The sequence below is a fragment of the Chiloscyllium punctatum genome, chromosome 25 (assembly GCF_047496795.1).
Source record: "Chiloscyllium punctatum isolate Juve2018m chromosome 25, sChiPun1.3, whole genome shotgun sequence".
NCBI classification, from domain to species: domain Eukaryota; kingdom Metazoa; phylum Chordata; class Chondrichthyes; order Orectolobiformes; family Hemiscylliidae; genus Chiloscyllium; species Chiloscyllium punctatum.
The window spans coordinates 47892573-47911433 of NC_092763.1; the positions used below are offsets into that span (position 1 = coordinate 47892573).

The 18861-nt window shown below is 40.8% G+C and overlaps 1 long non-coding RNA gene across 1 annotated transcript in view; it reads right to left on the reverse strand.

Moving 5' to 3' along the window:
- Positions 1 to 13237, reverse strand: part of LOC140495664 (uncharacterized) — a 99909-nt gene extending 86672 nt beyond the window's left edge. Inside the window, exon 1 of the long non-coding RNA XR_011964067.1 lies at positions 13047 to 13237. This is a non-coding gene — a long non-coding RNA (uncharacterized lncRNA). The remainder of the gene's footprint in view (positions 1 to 13046) is intronic.
- Between the last annotated feature and the right edge of the window lie 5624 nt (positions 13238 to 18861).

Below are 18861 nucleotides of genomic sequence, written 5' to 3' on the forward strand. Positions count from 1 at the left end.
CTACATCTGGGGCACATGTGATGAACCATGCAAGGTAGCTCCAGACCAATTGTGCTTGATTGACTAAGTGCGCAATGGTGTTTTGAAGATCATCCGAGCACCAGGGATGCCAATCTGATCTGGGATATTCCAGCAATTGTGAATTTTCTGGCTATAGTGAATGCTAGAATCAGGTTAGTATCAGATGAAAGGGTGCCATGGGGTCGGGTAGGCAGTTAATGAGGTGAGTTTAAGACAATATGGTCAGAAAATGTTTGGACTTTGTAGAGAGAAGCACTGCTTGAAATTCAAAAAATTGACATTTATGTTTTTTTGACTAATGAAGCCCCAAGATAATTTGGTGATCCTTCCAGAATTAAATGAGGTAACTAGTGAAAATGATAAAGCATTTGACTACAATACACCTTCGAAACAGCGATAACAGTTCTAAGGTGCAGCAAACATTTAAATTGCTTTTTTGACCTTCATTACCATGCACACTACAGAGGCACTGAAAAAGTTGTATTTATATCACGTTTTTCATAACAATAGGACATCCCAATATACTGTGCAGCCAATGGCGTACTGTTTGAAGTGTATTCATTGCTGTAATGTGGGAAATACTGTAACGACTTTGCACAACATGAGATCCCACACATTTAAAAAAGGACAGAATTTATTTGTAGGTATTCGTTGAGGAATAAATGTTGGTGAATATATCAGCAAAATTCCTTTGTGCTGTTGAATGTTTATTCCGTGTTATTCAATTCTTGGGCCTTTCTTATGTATAGTGACAACACACTCTTGTCATCAGTGTCAGTCGATCATGATGAATATCGATCACTTGTTCTGGCAAGTAGTCAATAATTAGCTTTCACTATGTGTAAAGAAATACAGGGAATCAAACTTACTATGTTTTCTGCACCAATGTAATGTAATAATATGTATTTGTCTTTCTATGCCCTGACCAAAGCACAACATCCTTCCCTGGAAACCCCACCTCATCCCCATCATACACAACTAGCAGAGAAACTTTAGTCCCTTCAACCCACTCACTTCCTAGTTGCTCCTGGTGATTTGCTCTTTAGACTTTGGTCTCTGTCAAGCCATATTGGCCACAAATCTTCCAAGTTTCTGGGTCCTTCTATCGCTTTACTATGCAAGTGCCTCTTCTGATACTGCAGTTACAGGCTGTTAATATTTGAGGGTTCTTCTTTCTGCAGAATTCTGACTACAAGGCTGAAATATACCTGTAATAAACCCTAACTAGGAAATGGGTTCAGGTCCAGTGCCATCATAGCAACATCAGGCATCAATCCCACTCTGCCTGAATTCCATTACTGGAAGGAGGATCCCACCTTTGATGTCTGAAACAAATAAATCCTGATTGATAGTTCTTGTGATTTGTCCAGACTATGGAAATTGTAGTTGCTACTGATCTCAGTTAAGTATTATTAGTTAGTTTTCAGAATTCACTGATGATTGATTGTGACAATGACAATTTGATTTAAATAGAATAGTCCAGTGATTTCCTCCCCTCTCTTCCTGCAGCCACTGATCTTTTTTAAGTACAGTTCCATGGTGCTAGGCACCTGCCAGTGCTTCATGTAGACAGTCAATCTTCATATGCGAGTCTAGGCACTTGAGTCTCAGTTTGAGGGTGAAATTTGGAAGCTCATCAAAACTGAGTTCTTTTGATCCCCATGGGAGTTCAACAAACATATTTTCTCATAACAGTTGCTGGATACAGATTAGAAGCAGGAGCTCTGATTGATTTTTCGCTATTGTAGCTTTAAATTACAAACCAAGAAGTTAATTGGACTTGCCCAACGGCTGAATAAGTGAATAGTTACTGCACAGAAAACGGTCATTGGTCTGTTGTGTCTTTTCTAGTGCTTTGAAGAAGTATTTCACCTTGTGCCACTCACCCTCCTTCTCCATGTAGCCCTGCACATCTTTCCTTTTCAACAATAATCCAATTTCCTTTTGAGTGCCTCAATTTAAGCTGCCTCCCGCTCTTTAAACATTACAATCCAGAATCTAACAGCTTGCTATGTAAAAATACATTTCCTCATGTTGTAAAACAGTTTTTGTCAATTACCACAAATTTGTGCCTAATAGTTTTCAATCATTTCACTAATGAGAAACAGTCTCTTTCTACCTACACTCTGGACCTTTCGATTTTGAAAATCTTTATCAAATCAATCTTCTCTCCTCCAAACTTCACTTATCCATTCTTCTTACAGAGCTGAAGTTCCTTACTTCTGGAACTATACTTATGAATCATTTCTCTAATGCCTTCACATACTTCCTAAAGTGAGGTACCCAGAACTGGTCACAATTATTCAACTGAGATCAAACCAGAGTATTATTCAAGCTTAACAGACCCTCCTGGTTATCGGAGCAAATTACTACAGATACTGAAATCTGAATTGCAAACAAAAATTGCTGGCGTTCACAGCGAGTCAGGCACCATCTATGGGGAGAGAAACCAAGCTAATGTTTCAAGTCAAGATGGCTCTTCATCAGGTTGTAGATTTGATGTTTCTATTAATAAAACCTAGAATGCCAAAAACTGTATTAACTGTCCACTCAATCTGCTCTGCCAGCATCAATAGTTTATGCACAGATGTACAATGTTCCTGCACTGCCTGTAGAATTATACTCTTTACATTATATTTTCTCTGTGTTCCTCCTAACAAAATAAATCTTTTCTTCACTTCTTTGTACCACTTGCCCAGGAATTTCCATCATATCTATTTCCTTTTGAAGTTCTTCATCATCTTCACATTTTATAATCATTCCTGGGGAACTCCACTCTAAGCTTTCATCCAGTCCAAAAAAAACACAACCATTCACCACTGGTCTAGGTTACTTATCACTCAGCCAGTTTTATATCCATGTTGTTACCATTCTAACTGCTGCAAAATTGTAACTTTAATTGAAAGTCTGTTGTAGAGATATTATCAAATGCTTTTGGATGTCCATGTATACTGCATCAACAGCCTTACTCTCTTCAACTTCTCTTTTACTTCAAAAAAATGCCAATAAGTTGGTTAAATACAATATGGCTTTAATTAGTCCATGCTGCATTTCCTCTATATGTAATTGACCTTCATTTGTACAAATAATTCATAAATTGATCCAATTGTCATTTCTAGAAGCTTTCCTATTATCACAGGGCTCTTGTGGTGTAGAAGTAGAGGAGACCTGGGTTCAAGTTCCATCTTATGTAAAGGTGTGTCATAGCATCTCTGAACTGGTTGATTAAAAAAAATCCTAAACCGACTGATCCATAATTACTGAGTTTATGGTTACACCTTTTATTTTGAACAAGGATGTAATAGTTGGAATTCTCCAGTTCTCTGACACCCTCACTGAACCTAACGAAGAATAAATACTCATTACCAGTGCCACCACTATTTTAATTCTCCTTTACTATGCTTGAATACAGCTTATGCTTGATGTTTTATCAACTTTAAGTATGGACAAACTATAAGACAGCTCATTTACCATGCCTGCATAATATTTTCTTGCTTAGTAAGGACAGATACAAAATATTCATTTAATAGCTCAGCCAAACCTCGTACTCCTGTTTCAGTCTCTAATCAGCCTCCAACCTCAATTTTCTGGTCTTATCATATTTACAAGCATACAGAAAACTTTTGGATTCGCCTTTATGTTAGGCATCAGCAACCAATGATGACCTGACTATTTTATTAAATCTGAGCCTATACAGTGGAATTCAATAAGCTATTCAACTGCAGAAGATATCACAGGCAAACCAAAACTGGTCCTCATCAAATGTCTACGAATGTTTTCAGCAGAGGTGACTGAATAGAAATTAAAATCAGGAACCCTCACAGATATTTCTCCTCTCTCAGCAGGATACTGAGGCTAACTACAACATTCGTCAACTGATTTTCTGGCTGACATCAGCTAATCCAGCACAGACCTGCAATTGGACCTGGCACCTTCTTGACATATAACTCACAACCACAGTGGATGTGTCTTTACCCACTGAGCCACAGAAAGAGGAATTTATGAAGTAGTTTGTAATAATCAAATTCTTTAATGTATGAAAAATTGCATTATGGCTCTAACGTGCTCTGTGTGAGTTCGCTGAGAAGATGAAAGGTATCATTTTATTGGTGCTTCTATTACATCTTTAAATCAAATGATGTTTCAGCTGGTTGTGCTTATCTTCAATTTGAGTAATTTGGTAAAATTGCATTAACGAGTAGCTGCAAAATAAACGGAATGTCAGAACCCCATCTGCACCTTACACAGAGAAGGACATTTTAAATTACTGTGGGAAATCTTCAGTTAGAAGGAATTACAATTTGCAAAAAACAGGGCATTAACAAGGACTGTTATGCTCTGTATAAAACTAGAACTGGGCAAAGGGAGGCAAGTATATGAAATAAGAGAGAAAGTTGTGAGGGATACATAGATGTTAAGAGCTGGAGAGGAATGCATATTTCTGAAGAATATAGAGAGCCATATAGATAAACATAATGGAAGTCAGACAGAAATAGACACAGACAAAGCATGAGCTGATGACGCATACAAAAAAAAAGATACTCATTGACGGAGAGAAATGGCAGACCCATAGAAGGAATGTAAGAAAAAGAAGCACACATCACGAATTAGGAAAAAAAGGCATTAGTTAACAGAAGCAACACAGTTTTCACTCATCTGCTAGGGATTAAGAACCATATTTGAGGGAGTGGGAGTGAAATTCGATCTCCCAAGAGCTATCTGCCAATCAGAGGCTGAGAGTTATTTGTGATCTATCCTTCATACAGGCTACTGAACAGCCCAACTAATGTTGGAAGGAGGATTGGTAACAACACTGTATGCCAATCCTAAGGCATCAGCAGTTGGTAACTAGAGATCACACTGGAATACCTCATAGAATCAATGGTGTATAATGTTGCATAATACTACATCATTTCAGGGTGAGGATCTGACCTCCGTCATGAGGCAAAAAAAAACACAGAAGGACCTGAAGAGAAAGAAACAGAATTTTTGCAGGCAAGTCAGTTGCTCCTTTAAGAATATTATCATTTTAAGGAAAGATCAGCTGGCTAGTCAGCAGCTGGAAAAGCATTCAACAGTCATCAGTCAACATAGGCTTTTGGAAGCTGTAACAGTTTAGTATCCATGAACTGAAGCAAATATACTAGGGGAATAAAGCACAGTTAGTGCAGCAGAAGACTTCACAAGCCTTCCAAGATTAATGGCCGAACCTAAAAAGATAAAAGGTACTTGTAGAAATAAGTTATGCTGGTGTCCAAAATTGCTTTCTTCAAAAGAAGAAAGGTTGTGTTCAGATAACCGCTTGCATGAGAGAATTGTTTCATACCACCAACAGAAAGGAAGTCACAGAATTTACAGGACTAGTGGAAATGTTTTCAATCCCTGTCATCACTGAAGAACCTTCAGTTGAAGATCTCAAGCAAAGTTTGACAGAACATTTGAATATTGAGAAAAAAAAGAGCAGTGCATTATACCCAAGCTCATTGATCAACTTTCAACCAAAGCTCCACAGTCAACGCAAATATCTGCTGAACACACTGATGAAACACAGCTATGAATGCCAACAACAGTTTCAGTTGAGTAGACCCTCATCTTTCAGTAAAACAATTAAGAGTCTGAAAAGATCTACTTCACCGGTCAAACAATCACAAAGAGTGGCAGAAGTTAACCAACATGATCAACAACTTAAGGGAGAAAATTGCATATCCAAGAGAAAAAGGAATTGTCCACAAGAGAAAATTCCCAGGTCTAACCATCCAGGAAAAAGACACCACCTGTTCTAATTTGAAATAGATAGTCTAATTTAAAATCCAGGATACGACAAAGAACAAATTGCTTGCTTCAGCAGCATAGCTGTCTTCCATAATGGACACACACAAGATTAAACATCATTCAGATCAGCTAATGGGCAATCATTAACATCTACAAAGAAGGGCACCAGCTGCATAAATTAAAGCATCCTCCAGTGGACATCAGATTCAAGGTCAACATTATTTCAAACCAAAAATCTACAAATCTTTAAAGTCAAAAATGAATACATTCTAGAAGAATTGTGAGACATGCTAACTAATTGAATTTTGGTGGCCAGAGACTTTGATCGGGGGGTGGTGGGAAGTGTGGTGGTGGGGGGGTTGTGGGGGGGGAGGGGGGAGGCTGGTGGGGGCAGTGATGGTGATAAGGTATAGTGGTAATTCTAATGTGCTCATATACATGTTTGGATAAAGGGAAAAAGTCTTGGGGGTTGAAGTTGTATAAGGTAATGTTCCTGGAAGTACTAATGTTTGAGCTATGCTGACCTCTATCCCACCTCTGGTTGGAGAATCAGTCGGAGCTTGACATAGTCTCCTGTCTCAAGAACTTCTCTACTTCTTGTTTGTGATTATTAATGTGACCAAAATTAAACAAATCTGTGTATAGTTAGTAAGATGGAATAAACTGCATCATCTTCTCTAAGACAACAGTGTCTTTTGCTGAGACTTATTTACAGTTCATCCATGATCACAGACTATTGAACAGTCTCTTAGATTAGCATCGGAAAGATGATTTTTGTCAACACTTTACCGTAATCACACCCTTTAACCACCAGGAGTTCATACCAGGACGTCACATTTGAATCTGTTATGTTATTAATGTGTGCATCATTACCTTTATACCACACAACACAGGTCACAGAAAAGTGATGGCAGGATGGTGGTCATAAGGTAGGGCATGGGAAGGGGATTCAGTAGCTTGGGCAGATGAGAGGCTTTCAGTTGCCTCTTCCCTCCCACATACACCACCTAGCACAAGCTACTACCCACCCCAAGCACAGGCACCTCAACAATCAGGCACTAAGTGCCCTTAACCAAGAGATGCTCATGACCCCTATGCCAGAGTCTACAAGTAGCCCCACCAGGATTTGCTTTTCAAGCTTCCCTCTTCTGCTTGTCATGGGTAAATACCCTTTCACTACCCCATGCAGTGTCATTCAATCATCAGTTCCAACTCAGGACATTATGCGTTTTAAGGCTGAATTGAGTCATAGGACACATATGCTTCTAATTTGCCCTTATGAAAGAGGAACCATGAAGGCACTAGTATTCTTTAATCACAAATGGTGATATAACACAGGACTCACTTAAAAAGGCTTGTGCTATTAAGTATTACAAACCGGAAAGTCATTTTTCATATATATATGAAAAATTGAAGTCCAGCTCATTCTGCACCACTTTACTTTGCCTGACAACAAGTATGGTATGTCTGACATTCTCTCAACTGACCAACAAATTAGTTCTAATATTTGAATTTTAATGCCTATCACTGGATTTTAGCAGCTATTCTTTCACCAAAATGGGCATTACACAATTTGAATATAGATTAAAATGTCAGCAATTTTATCAAAATGGTTCCTCTATTTCTCACTGAAATTAAAACTGACCCCCTTGACTCCGTCTACACTTTCAATGATGTATCCATCCGATTCTGATTTTTTCAATACCATACACAAGACAAGAGTCAGGGATGATATCTCAACGTTCTCTTGGGTATTCTGCACATCACTCATCTGAACACTGACTTTAGTAAGTTCAGATTTCAACCATATTCCAGTTTGAGGCTGCTGAAGACAAGAATGATTTGGTGGAGCTGGTGTTGGACTCTCGTGGACAAAGTTAAAAATCACACAATACCGATAAGTTTATTTGGAATCAGTAGCTTTCGAAGCGCTGCTTCTTCATCAGATGGTTGTGAATCAGGACCATAAGACACAGAATTTATAGCAAAAGATTACAGTCTCATGCGGCTGAAATAATATATGAACAAACCTAATAGATTGTTACGTCTTTCATCTTTTAGAATGGGTTTGCTGGTTCAGCTCTTTAATATGTAAATCTTAGGACATCTTTTAAGTCCATTCTCAAGATAACTTAAGGTTTTATAACAAAAGGTGACATCTCAGCTCAGACAATACCTTAAAGATGTGAGATTAGGATCTGTCTATCCCAATCTTGAGTCAAACAGGTTCTATTTTCAAAGTGGAATTTAGAAAATATTACATGGATTGACTGCCTGCAGGTTCTGCATTTTTTGAGCAAAATTGGATGTATCTGCAAATATAAATCTGCAAATACAAATTCACCCCATAAACTTTTATGTATGTGCTCGTGCATGAGAGAGAGAGAGAGAGTGAGACAGTGTGTGTGTACGTGAGTGTGTGCATGTGAGTGTGAGTGCATGTGAGAAAGCATGTTTGTGTGTGTGCAAGCTTGGTAAAGTGTGTGTGTCAGTGTGTGGGGGTATAAGCCTGTGAGAGAGTGTGTGTGTGTGTGTAAGTGTCGGGGGTGTATGTGTGTGTGTATGAGAGAGAACTTGTGAATGAGAGAGGGTCTGCGTGACTAAGGAGTATGTAAGAGTGTGTCTGTGCTGGTGTGTGTGTGTGTGTGTCTGTGCTGGTGTGTGTGTGTGTGTGTGCTGGTGTGTGTGTGTGTGTCTGTGCTGGTGTGTGTGTGTGTGTGTGTGTGTGTGTGTGTCTGTGCTGGTGTGTGTGTGTGTGTGTGTGTGTGTCTGTGCTGGTGTGTGTGTGTGTGTGTGTGTGTGTGTGTTGGTGTGTGTGTGTGTCTGTGCTGGTGTGTGTGTGTGTCTGTGTGTGTCTGTGTGTATCTGTGTGTGTGTGTGTGTGTAGTGTATAGTTCAGTGGAGTCACCTGTAGTGTGACATGAACCCAAGATCCTGTTGAGGCCATCCTCATGGGTACCGAACTTGGCTATCAGCCTCTGCTTGGCCACTCTGCATTGTTGTCTGTCCCGAAATCCGCCTTGGAGGACAGTCACCCAAAGGTCCGAGACCGAATGTCCCTGACCGCTGAAATGTTCCCAACTGGGAGAGAACACTCCTGCCTGGTGATTGTTGTGCGGTGTCCATTCATCCATTGTCATAGCATCTCCTTGGTCTTGCCAATGTGCCAAGCCTCAGGGCATCTTTGCCTACAGCGTATGAGGTAGACAATGTTGGCTGAGTCACATAACACCTGCCAAGTGGATGGCATCCCCATGTGTAATGGTGATGTCCATGTCAACACTCTGACACGTCTTGCAGTGGTTGCCATGACAGGGTCATACGGTGTTGTGGTCGATGTTGTCCTGCTGCGTACATGGTGGGAGGTGTCCCCATGTGTAATGGTGGTACCTGTATCGACACTCTGACACGTCTTGCAGCGTCCGCCGTGAGTTGTGTGGTGTTGTCCTGAAAGCCGAGCAGTTTGCTGCGAACAATGATCTGTTTGAGGTTTGGGAGTTGCTTAAGGGCAAAAAGTGGAGGCATTAAGAAGGTCTTGGCGAGGTGTTCATCATCATCAATAATGTGTCGCATGCTGCAAAGAACATGGTGTAGTTTCTCGGCTCCTGGGATGTACTGACAGCGAAGGGTACCCTAACAGTTGCAATCCATGTCTGTCTCTTAAGGTTTCTCACTGTGGCATGCTGGAACTGGCGATCGATGAGTTGAGCATTGTACCCTGTTCTTATGAGGGAATCCTTGAGCACCTTCAGGTATCCGTCACATTCCTCCTCATCTGAATAGACCCTGTGTATGCATTTCCTGATGAAGGGCTTTTGCCCGAAACGTCGATTTCGCAGCTACTTGGATGCTGCCTGAACTGCTGTGCTCTTCCAGCACCACTAATCCAGAATATGCGTACAGCTTGTCCACAGGGTATGGCTGTTTTAATATGTTTAGAGTGGAAGCAATACACCAGATATATTGATGGCATTTTCTTCCTCTGGACCCATGGTGAGGAGTCATTGAAACAACTACACAGTGATATCAACGAGTTTCATCCCACCATCAAACTCACCATGGAGTACTCTTTAGTATCTGTCTCATTCTTGGACACATGCATCTCCATCAAGGATAGGCGCCTCAATGTCTCACTCTACTGCAAACCCATGGATAGCCTCATGATGCTATACGTCTCCAGCTTCCACCCTGAACATATTAAAACAGCCATCCCCTACAGACAAACCCTATGGATACACAGGATCAGTTCGGATGAAGAGGAATGTGATGGATGCCTGAAGGTGCTCGAGGATGCCCTGATAAGAACAGAGTATGATGCTCAACTCATCAGTCACTAGTTCCAATGTGCCACAGTGAGAAACCGTGATGATCTCTTCAGGAGACAAACACGGGATGCTACCGATGGGGGTACCCTTTGTTGTCCAGTACTTCCCGGGAGCTGAGAAACTAAGCCATGTTCTTCACAGCCTGCAACACATTATTGATGAGGACCTTACCAAGACCTTTCCTACACCTCCGCTTCTCACCTTTAAACAACAACCAAACCTTAAACAGACCATTGTTCGCAGCAAACTGCCCAGCCTTCAGGACAACATTGACCACAACACTGGCAACCACTGCAAGATATGTCAGAGTGTTGACCTGGATATCACCATTACACATAGGGGCACCTCCCACCATGTACTTGGCAGGTACTCATGTGACTTGGCCAACGTTAACTAACTCATATGCTGCTGGCAAGGATGCCCTGAGGCATGATACATTGGTGAGACCGAGCAGAGGCTACGAATGGACACCGCACGACAATCAATAGACAAGGATGTTACCTCCCAGTCAGGGAGCATATCAGCAGTCATGGACATTTGGCCTCGGATCTTCAGGTGACCATCCTCCAAGGCAGACTTCGGGACAGGCAACAATGCAAAGTGGCTGAGCAGAGGCTGACAGCAAATTTGGAACCCATGGGAATGGCCTCAACCGCGACCTTGGGTTCATGTCAGACTACAGGTGATCCCACTGCACTATGCACTCTCTCACACAGACACACTCTTACATACTCACACACTCACGCATACCCTCTCTCGTACACAAGCTCTCTCTCATATGCACACAATCATCTCCGACACTTACACGTGCACACAATCCCACTCACAGGTTTATACCCCACACACTGACACACACACACGTTTGACCAAGCTTGCACACACATAAACACACAGACACATACTGTCACGTGCATGCACACTCACATGCGCACACACACGCATGCACACATTGTCTCTCTTTCTCCTGCGCGTGCACACACATGTAAGTTTATGGGGTGAATTTGCATTTGCAGATACATTCATTTTGCTCAAAAAATGCAGAGCCTGCAGGCAGTCAATCCAGGTAATATTTTGTAAATCCCACTTTGGAAATAGAACAAGTCTGACTCAAGATTGGGATAAAGACAGACTCTAACCTCACACCTTTCAGGCTTTGTCTGAGCTGAGATATCATCTTTTGTGATAAAACCTTAAGTTATCTTGAGAATGTGACTTAAAAGTAATTCTGGGATTTACATATTAAAGAACTGAAACCAGCAAACCTATTCTAAAAGATGAAAGACATAACAATCTATTAGGTATGTTCAATATATTATTTTAGCTGCATGAGACTGTAATCTTTTGCTATAAATTCTGTGTCTTATGGTCCTGATTCACAACCATCTGATGAAGAAGCAGTGCTTCGAAAGCTACTGATTCCAAATAAACCTGTTGGACTATAACCTGGTGTGGTGTGATTTTTAATGATGACAAGAATGCACTCCAACAGTGGGCTAGAATTTTTTTTAATCTAGAGATCTTTAGTGAGAAGGCAGATTGGTAGAGGGAGAGATCACACACAGGGAACTGGCCTATTATTCTTTCATGGTGCTCAATGATATATGTAAATCTGTTTTTATTTCAAGTTTCCAGAATGTGTTTATTTTGTTTCTCCTTTTGTTCCCAGATTAATTTCCCACCATTTTGAAAAGTCAGTATCTTCGCAAAGTGCATATTCTTTTTTGTCGAACTGCAGGCTACCTGTATATGGCAGGAGGCCCACCAGATATCCCATTCTTACAGGTAGAGATTTGCCTATTTGCAGCACCATTAGCACTGGCTATTTAATAAGTTTTCATTAAATGAGACCCAACAACTAAGAATGAGCAGGGCTCAGCAATATCATCAGGAAGGCAGAATGGATACTGCACCATATTAGCATGATGTCTGAAAAATTAAAACATTTCGCTCTTGGCTACTATCTGATCTGCTCACTTTCTTTTCCTTGATCATGGCTGAGGGATTTGCCTATCTTTCATGCCCGACAAAGAGGAATTGAATTACCTCAGTGTTTCTAGCCCCACTGCCAGCACAACTTTAGTGGAGGTTCAGTGTCAACTCTGTTCACACATGAAACCAGATATTTACTGAAATTACGACAGCGAAACGGCAAAAGACCCAGGGCAATTCAACCTGTGCTTTACAGAGCCTTATCTCTTTTCGGAAGCTGACTGATCTAGCTGTGTATTTCCATTATTTTAATTCCTGTTCTTTTTTTTTGCTGCCAGTTGAGAGATGATTACCAAGAAACTATGTCATAGGACCTGCAGTTCTTTTAAACTTTAGTTAGTGCTGATGAACAGTTAGTGGTAACCCCAAAGTAAACCTATCAAGTTCATTAAAGGTGGTCTCAGGGAAATCCAGTATAAAACATGTATGTTAGAGTCTGGGTCACTGACACCAATATAAAGACAGCTTTAAACATTCACCTGAGTCAGCAGATATGCCTAAATTTAACATTTCAATTGAAAGGCAACACTTCTACAAAGCTGCACTTCCTCCATATGTCAGCCTAGATTATATGTTTGAAACCTAAAACTTTTTGATTCAAGAGGCGAGAGTGCCAGTAACCAAAGTAAGTCTCTCCAATGAAAGTATGTGTAGGCAATGAAAACATACTTAGAAATGGGGAGGGGGCAGGGATAAAAAGGTAAGCAATTATTTCTACTCCTGGGGCCTCCTGTCATAACCAACAGGTATCAGCAGTTGAAGAACCCCACAGCCATTCACCTTCTGCTTTCTAAATTGCCTCATTTATTAATGGTCATAAAAATAGCCCATAAACACCAGCAGGAACTTGTCTTACAGCTTCCAATTTCTTTCCCAATTAACTGAGTCCAACACAAGGCTAACTGTTACACCCCTAGCCAGGTTGAAATGTGCACTTACAGAAATAGTAGCTTGTGGTTCGGTTTTCCCTTTGCTTTTCTTCACTCTGCCTGAATCCCCTGAAGGCTAATTCCACACCTGGAACATCGTTACCTAACAATAGATACTGCATTAAGGGGAAAAAAACTGTGGGCACGCTTCACCGAACTCCCTGAAAAGGGCTTTCACTTGTCTGACTCCATGTATTTCCGCTCTCCTGCTTCTGTTTGTGGTTTGAGTAAATAGTCCTAGCCCACATTCCTCACAAGCCTTGCTCATTTAGCAACCTCCAAGCTGCAGCACTGTGTGTAAGAGAAATTTTGTGTGTAAATTAACCCTTAAAGCTTCAACTTCTCCTTCTAGCTCAACTAATCAGTCAATAACCTTCAATCTTTCTCAGGTTTTTCACCTACTGTCTGAAAAGACTGATTTGCATTGGGCACAGTTCCCCAGCCTTATACAATTAGCCACTGTTGCTGCATAAGATAATAAAAATAGTGGGTGTGGCAGGCTATTCAATTCCTGAGGATGTTCTACTGCACTGACGTTCTCCTTTAACACTCAGTTGTACGTTATCTAGAAGGAGTATATATCTGGATGATTTTCCCTGTTTTTGACCAGCAACCCTCAGTTTCTTTGCAAAGCTAGCAGAAATAGGGAAGTACAAGCCGGAAACTGGAGTTGAATCCTTCATGATTTAGTACTGCACTAAATGTCCCAATCTGTTTTCAATATAATTAGTTATGTTCAGTGACAAGAGATAAGACACACACAAAGTATCTGTCAGCAGGGATATAATCTCAACCTTTCGAAAGTTCTGGGCTCAGTTTGTGAATGATCAGATTCAATAGCAGAGTAATAAAATATTGGAGATAAAAGGATATTGTTCACAAGTTAATAACTATTATCTTCCATTATCATTCAAGCATATTGATGACCTCATTCTGTTTACCCATCTCACCAGCAAGCCATTACCTTCTCTTCATCATTAAGTTGGAAGTGGGTTTCTAATTGATAATTTGACAATATTCAGTTACATTTACAATCTCTCTGCTGATGAAGCAACAGAATTTTGTCAACATCATGCTTGGGTTGACAAGTGTAAGGTAATGACCACTTGAACATGAGATAGTGCAGTCATCTATGCTCAAATTTCAATGGCATCACTGCCATTGCTATATCTTCTAATATCAACATTTTGGGTGGCATCATCAAGTTAAATGGATCAGTAATATTAAAATGATGATATCAAAAGTAGGTCAGAAACTGGGTACTCTAAAATAAGCTGCTCACTTCCGGAAGCCTCTCGGCTTCTAGCCAACTTCTGCAAGGCTCAAGTCAAGTGTGCAAAAGTCTTCTTGCCACTCACATGGAGCTGCACTCAACAAAATCTCAGACAGAAACAGTTTCCTTGACTGGTGTCCTTCCCACTGGATTCAACATTCAACATTCAACTCCCCCATCACAGCAGTACAATGGTTGTAATATGTATCACCTATAGGATGCAATGCAGCCATCTACCAAGGGTACTTGTACGACACAAAGGCTACAACATTTCAAGTAGAATCTCTTTACCAATTTTCAGTGATAATTCCAACAATATCTCAAGAACACAGAAAAAAGCATTGTTGCCCTGTCCCTAGATCTCTCTGCCCTCATATTCAAATGGATTCAATGTGAGGCCGGAATCTGAAAGTCCCATCACCACTCTGTCTTCATAGAGTCATAGAATCATAGAGATGTAAAGCATGGAAACAGACCCTTCAGTCCAACCCGTCCATGCCGACCAGATATCCCAACCCAATCTAGTCCCACCGCCAGCACCCGGCCCATATCCCTCCAAACCCTTCCTATTCAAATACCCATCCAAATGTCTCTTAAATGTTGCAATTGTACCAGCCTCCACCACATCCTCTGGCAGCTCATTCCATACACATACCATCCTCTGTGTGAAAAAGTTGCCCCTTAGGTCTCTTTTATATCCTTCCCCTCTCACCCGAAACCTATGCCCTCTAGTTCTGGACTCCCCCACCCCAGGGAAAAGACTTTGTCTATTTATCCAATCCATGTCCCTCATAATTTTGTAAACCTCCATAAGGTCACCCCTCAGCCTCCAACGCTCCAGGGAAAACAGCCCCAGCCTATTCAGCCTCTCCCTATAGCTCAAATCTTCCAACCCTGGCAACATCCTTGTAAATCGTTTCTGAACCCTTTCAAGTTTCACAACATCTTTCTGATAGGAAGGAGACCAGAATTGCATGCAATATTCCAACAGTGGCCTAACCAATGTCCTGTACAGCCGCAACATGACCTCCCAACTCCTGTACTCAATTCAGCAATGTTACTTTTTTTCTGATCACTGTGGGAAAGCATGCATGTACAATTGAAAGATGGAAGCATGACTCCTCTGCCTCTACCAAGCAACATTACATGGAGCCAGCAGAGAACTGGCTATTTTAGATTGGCATTACCTAACAACGAAGGATTGATAAATGGTCTTTCAGTGAAGGATTCTCCTGGAAGGAGTAATCACAATGTGCTAGAGTTTCAAATTAAGATAGAAAGAGTGAAGTCAGAGTGTTGGGCAAATACAGGCCTGAGGAAGGAATTGCACTAGTGGACTGGGCAAAAATAATAAAGCGCAGGACATTAAAGAACAGTGGCAAATGTTTAGGGAAATATTAAATGCCTCTCAAAAAAATTATAATCCTGAGAGGAAAAGGAATTGTAAAAAGGTGAAAAATCAACCATGCTTTAACAATATCCTGATGTACTGGTATAAAGGATGATTTATCTAGATAGTACCCAAAACAATACTTTTTATTGTATCTTGGTATGTGACAATAATAAATCAAATCAAATCAAACCAAAACAAAACAAGAAAGTCAAAGATAACATTAAGTCAAAAACTGTCATATCAAAGTCATAAAGTCATATCATACTGCAAAGATTAGTGGCACTTTGGATGGTTCGGAGGACCTCTGTCGTGGGGAAGTTGCTGAAGTCAATCATATAGGAGGAGATAACTGAATATTTGGCAAAAAAACAAAAATCAATTCCCCATTGTCAGCATGAACGGCAAATTGTGCTTGACAAACGTGTTGGAGCTCTTTGAGTATGTAACCAGCAAGGTGGATAATGAGGATCTGTTGGATGTAATCTATCTCCACTTCCAGAAGCCATTTGACAAAGTGTCACATAAAAGACTGACCCAGAAGGTTAGATTTTATGGAGTTAGGGTTAGAGTATTGGCTTGGATGGATGATTGGCTGACTGACAGAATGCAAGGAACCGGAATAGATCGGTCCTTCTCTGGATACGAACTGCAACTTGTAGGGTGCCACAGTTCTCAGACCTCAACTATTTATCATCCACCTAATTTATCTGCAAGCAGAGATAGAATATAATGTGGCAAAATTCATGGATGATACGAAAAGAGGTGGGAAAGCAGGCAGTAATGAGGAGATAAAGACTTTACAGGCGAATATTGATAGGCTAGGAGAATGGCTCAGAATCTGGCAGGTGGTGTTTAATTTGGATACATGCAAGGTTATCCATTTTGGCTGGAAAATTAAAAGGCAAATTATTATTTAAATGGGAAACAGATTCAAAGTGCATCAACACAGAGGGATCTGGGTGTCCTTGTGCATGAATTACAGCTAGTGGGTATCTTGGCACAACATAGAATAATAAACTCAAATGGAATCTTGTAATTTATTGCAAAAAGACTGCATCATAAAAGTAGTATTGTTACAATTATATAAGGCATCGCTAAGACCACACTAAGAGTATTGTGTCCACATTTGGTCTCTTTACTTGAGGAAGAATGTAATGGCACTGGAAGCAGTTCAGAGGAAGTTCACCAGATTGATTTTAGGAATGAAAGGGCTGCTATATGAGGAGCAGTTGAATAACTTGGGCTTATACTTCAGAGAAATGAGGGGGGATCTGAATGAGATATATAAAACATTAAAAGGGATTGATAAGGTTGATGTTGAGCAAATGTCCTCCTTGTGGTACAACCTTGAAGAAGTCATAGATATAGAGTTACAGGACGTAGGTTCAAAATAGATGAAGAGAAGCTACGTCTCTCAGAGGGTTGAGTATCTGTGGAACTCACTGCCTCAGAGTGGGGCAGAGGCAGAGTCAATCAACAGATTCATGAAAGAAATAGATATGTTTCTGATGAAGGCTTTGGGGAGCAGGGAGGAAAGTGGAGTCGATACCAGGCTAAGATCAGCCATAATCATGTTAATGGTTGAGCAGGCTCGAAGAACTGAATTGCCTAATACCATTCCTAATTCCACTAGGAACTAGTGAAAATCCATGAATACTCATTGTTCAAATTCACAAGTGAAATATGACTATTTAATTGAAATAGTGGAAGGCAAAAGGTACCCATGGAACAGAAGCCACCAAGAGATAGCAATTGCTACAGAAAATTTAGGCTAAAATTAATTTTGAAATCTAAATTGCCTCTCTTGGTGGTTGTCAAAATAGCATCTGTTCACATCCAGAATACACTGCTCATAGCCTGTATTTACTCATCAAAATTTCTCCATAGACTTTATTTCCTCTTTCATCTCTGATACATTGGTTCAAGTGTAACCTATTCTGAGAATAAACTTTCACTCTGCTAACTGTACAGACTGGAATTTGCAAGCCAGCAAGTACAGAGTTCAAGGAGGAGTCTCCTCCTAAAATGAATCTGCCTGAGACACACTCTGTCTTGATTTTTATAATCAAGGGACTGGCAAATTCACATTTGGAGTTTGATCCAGTATCTTCAGCAGTAGTTGTCTTAGGAAGGAGACAATCAGGGGGCAAGTGAGTGCAATCAGGACAAGGCAAAGTGCTCTGAAGGGAGAAGACAAGAACCTGTAATGGTCTTCTGTTGTGCAATGATATGAATTACTCCTGCATCACTTGGCTTCACCTTCAGGTAAGAACTTTTCAACAATATAGTAATATGAGTGAAAACACGAGCTTTGTTGTATATAACTACACACAGAGGATGATTTTATTTTTATTCATTTGTGGGATGTGGATATTGCTGACTGGCCAGCGTTTATTGCCTGTCTCTAGTTGCCCTTGAGAAGGTGGTGGTGAGCTGCCTTCTTAACCAGCTGCAGCCCACCTTTTGTGGATTGACCCACAATGCCCTTATGGAGGGAATTCCAGGATTTTGACCCAGCGACAGTGAAAGAACAGCAATTTATTTCCAAGTCAGGATGGTGAGTTGCTTGGAGGGGATCTTGAATGAGGCGGTGTTCCCATATATCTGCTGCCCTTGGCCTTCTCGACGGAAGTGGTCATGGGATTGGAAGGTGCTGTCTGAGGATCTTTGGTGAATTTCTGCAGTGTATCTTGGAGATAGTACACACTGCTGCTAATGAGCATCAGTAGTGGAGGGAGTGAATGTTTGTGGACATAGTGCCAATGAAGTTTGTGGACATAGTGCCAGGGCTGCTTTTTCCTGGATGGTGTCAATCACTTGAGTGTTGCTGGGGCTGCACTCATCCAGGGAGTAATTTCATCACAGTCCTGACTTGTGCCTTGTGGATGGTGGGTCAGCTCTGGGGAGTCAAGAGGTGAGTTACTTGCCACAGTATTCTTAGCCTCTGACCTGCTCTAATAGACAGTGTTCATTTGGTGTGTCCAATTGACTTTCTTGTCAATGATAACCCCTAGGACTTTGATAATGGGGGAATTCAGTGATGATCACATAATTGAATGTCATGGAACAGTGGTTAGATTGTCTCTTATTGGTGATGATCATAGCTTGGCATTTGTGTGGCACAATGTTACTTGCCACTTTTCAGACCGATCTGGATAT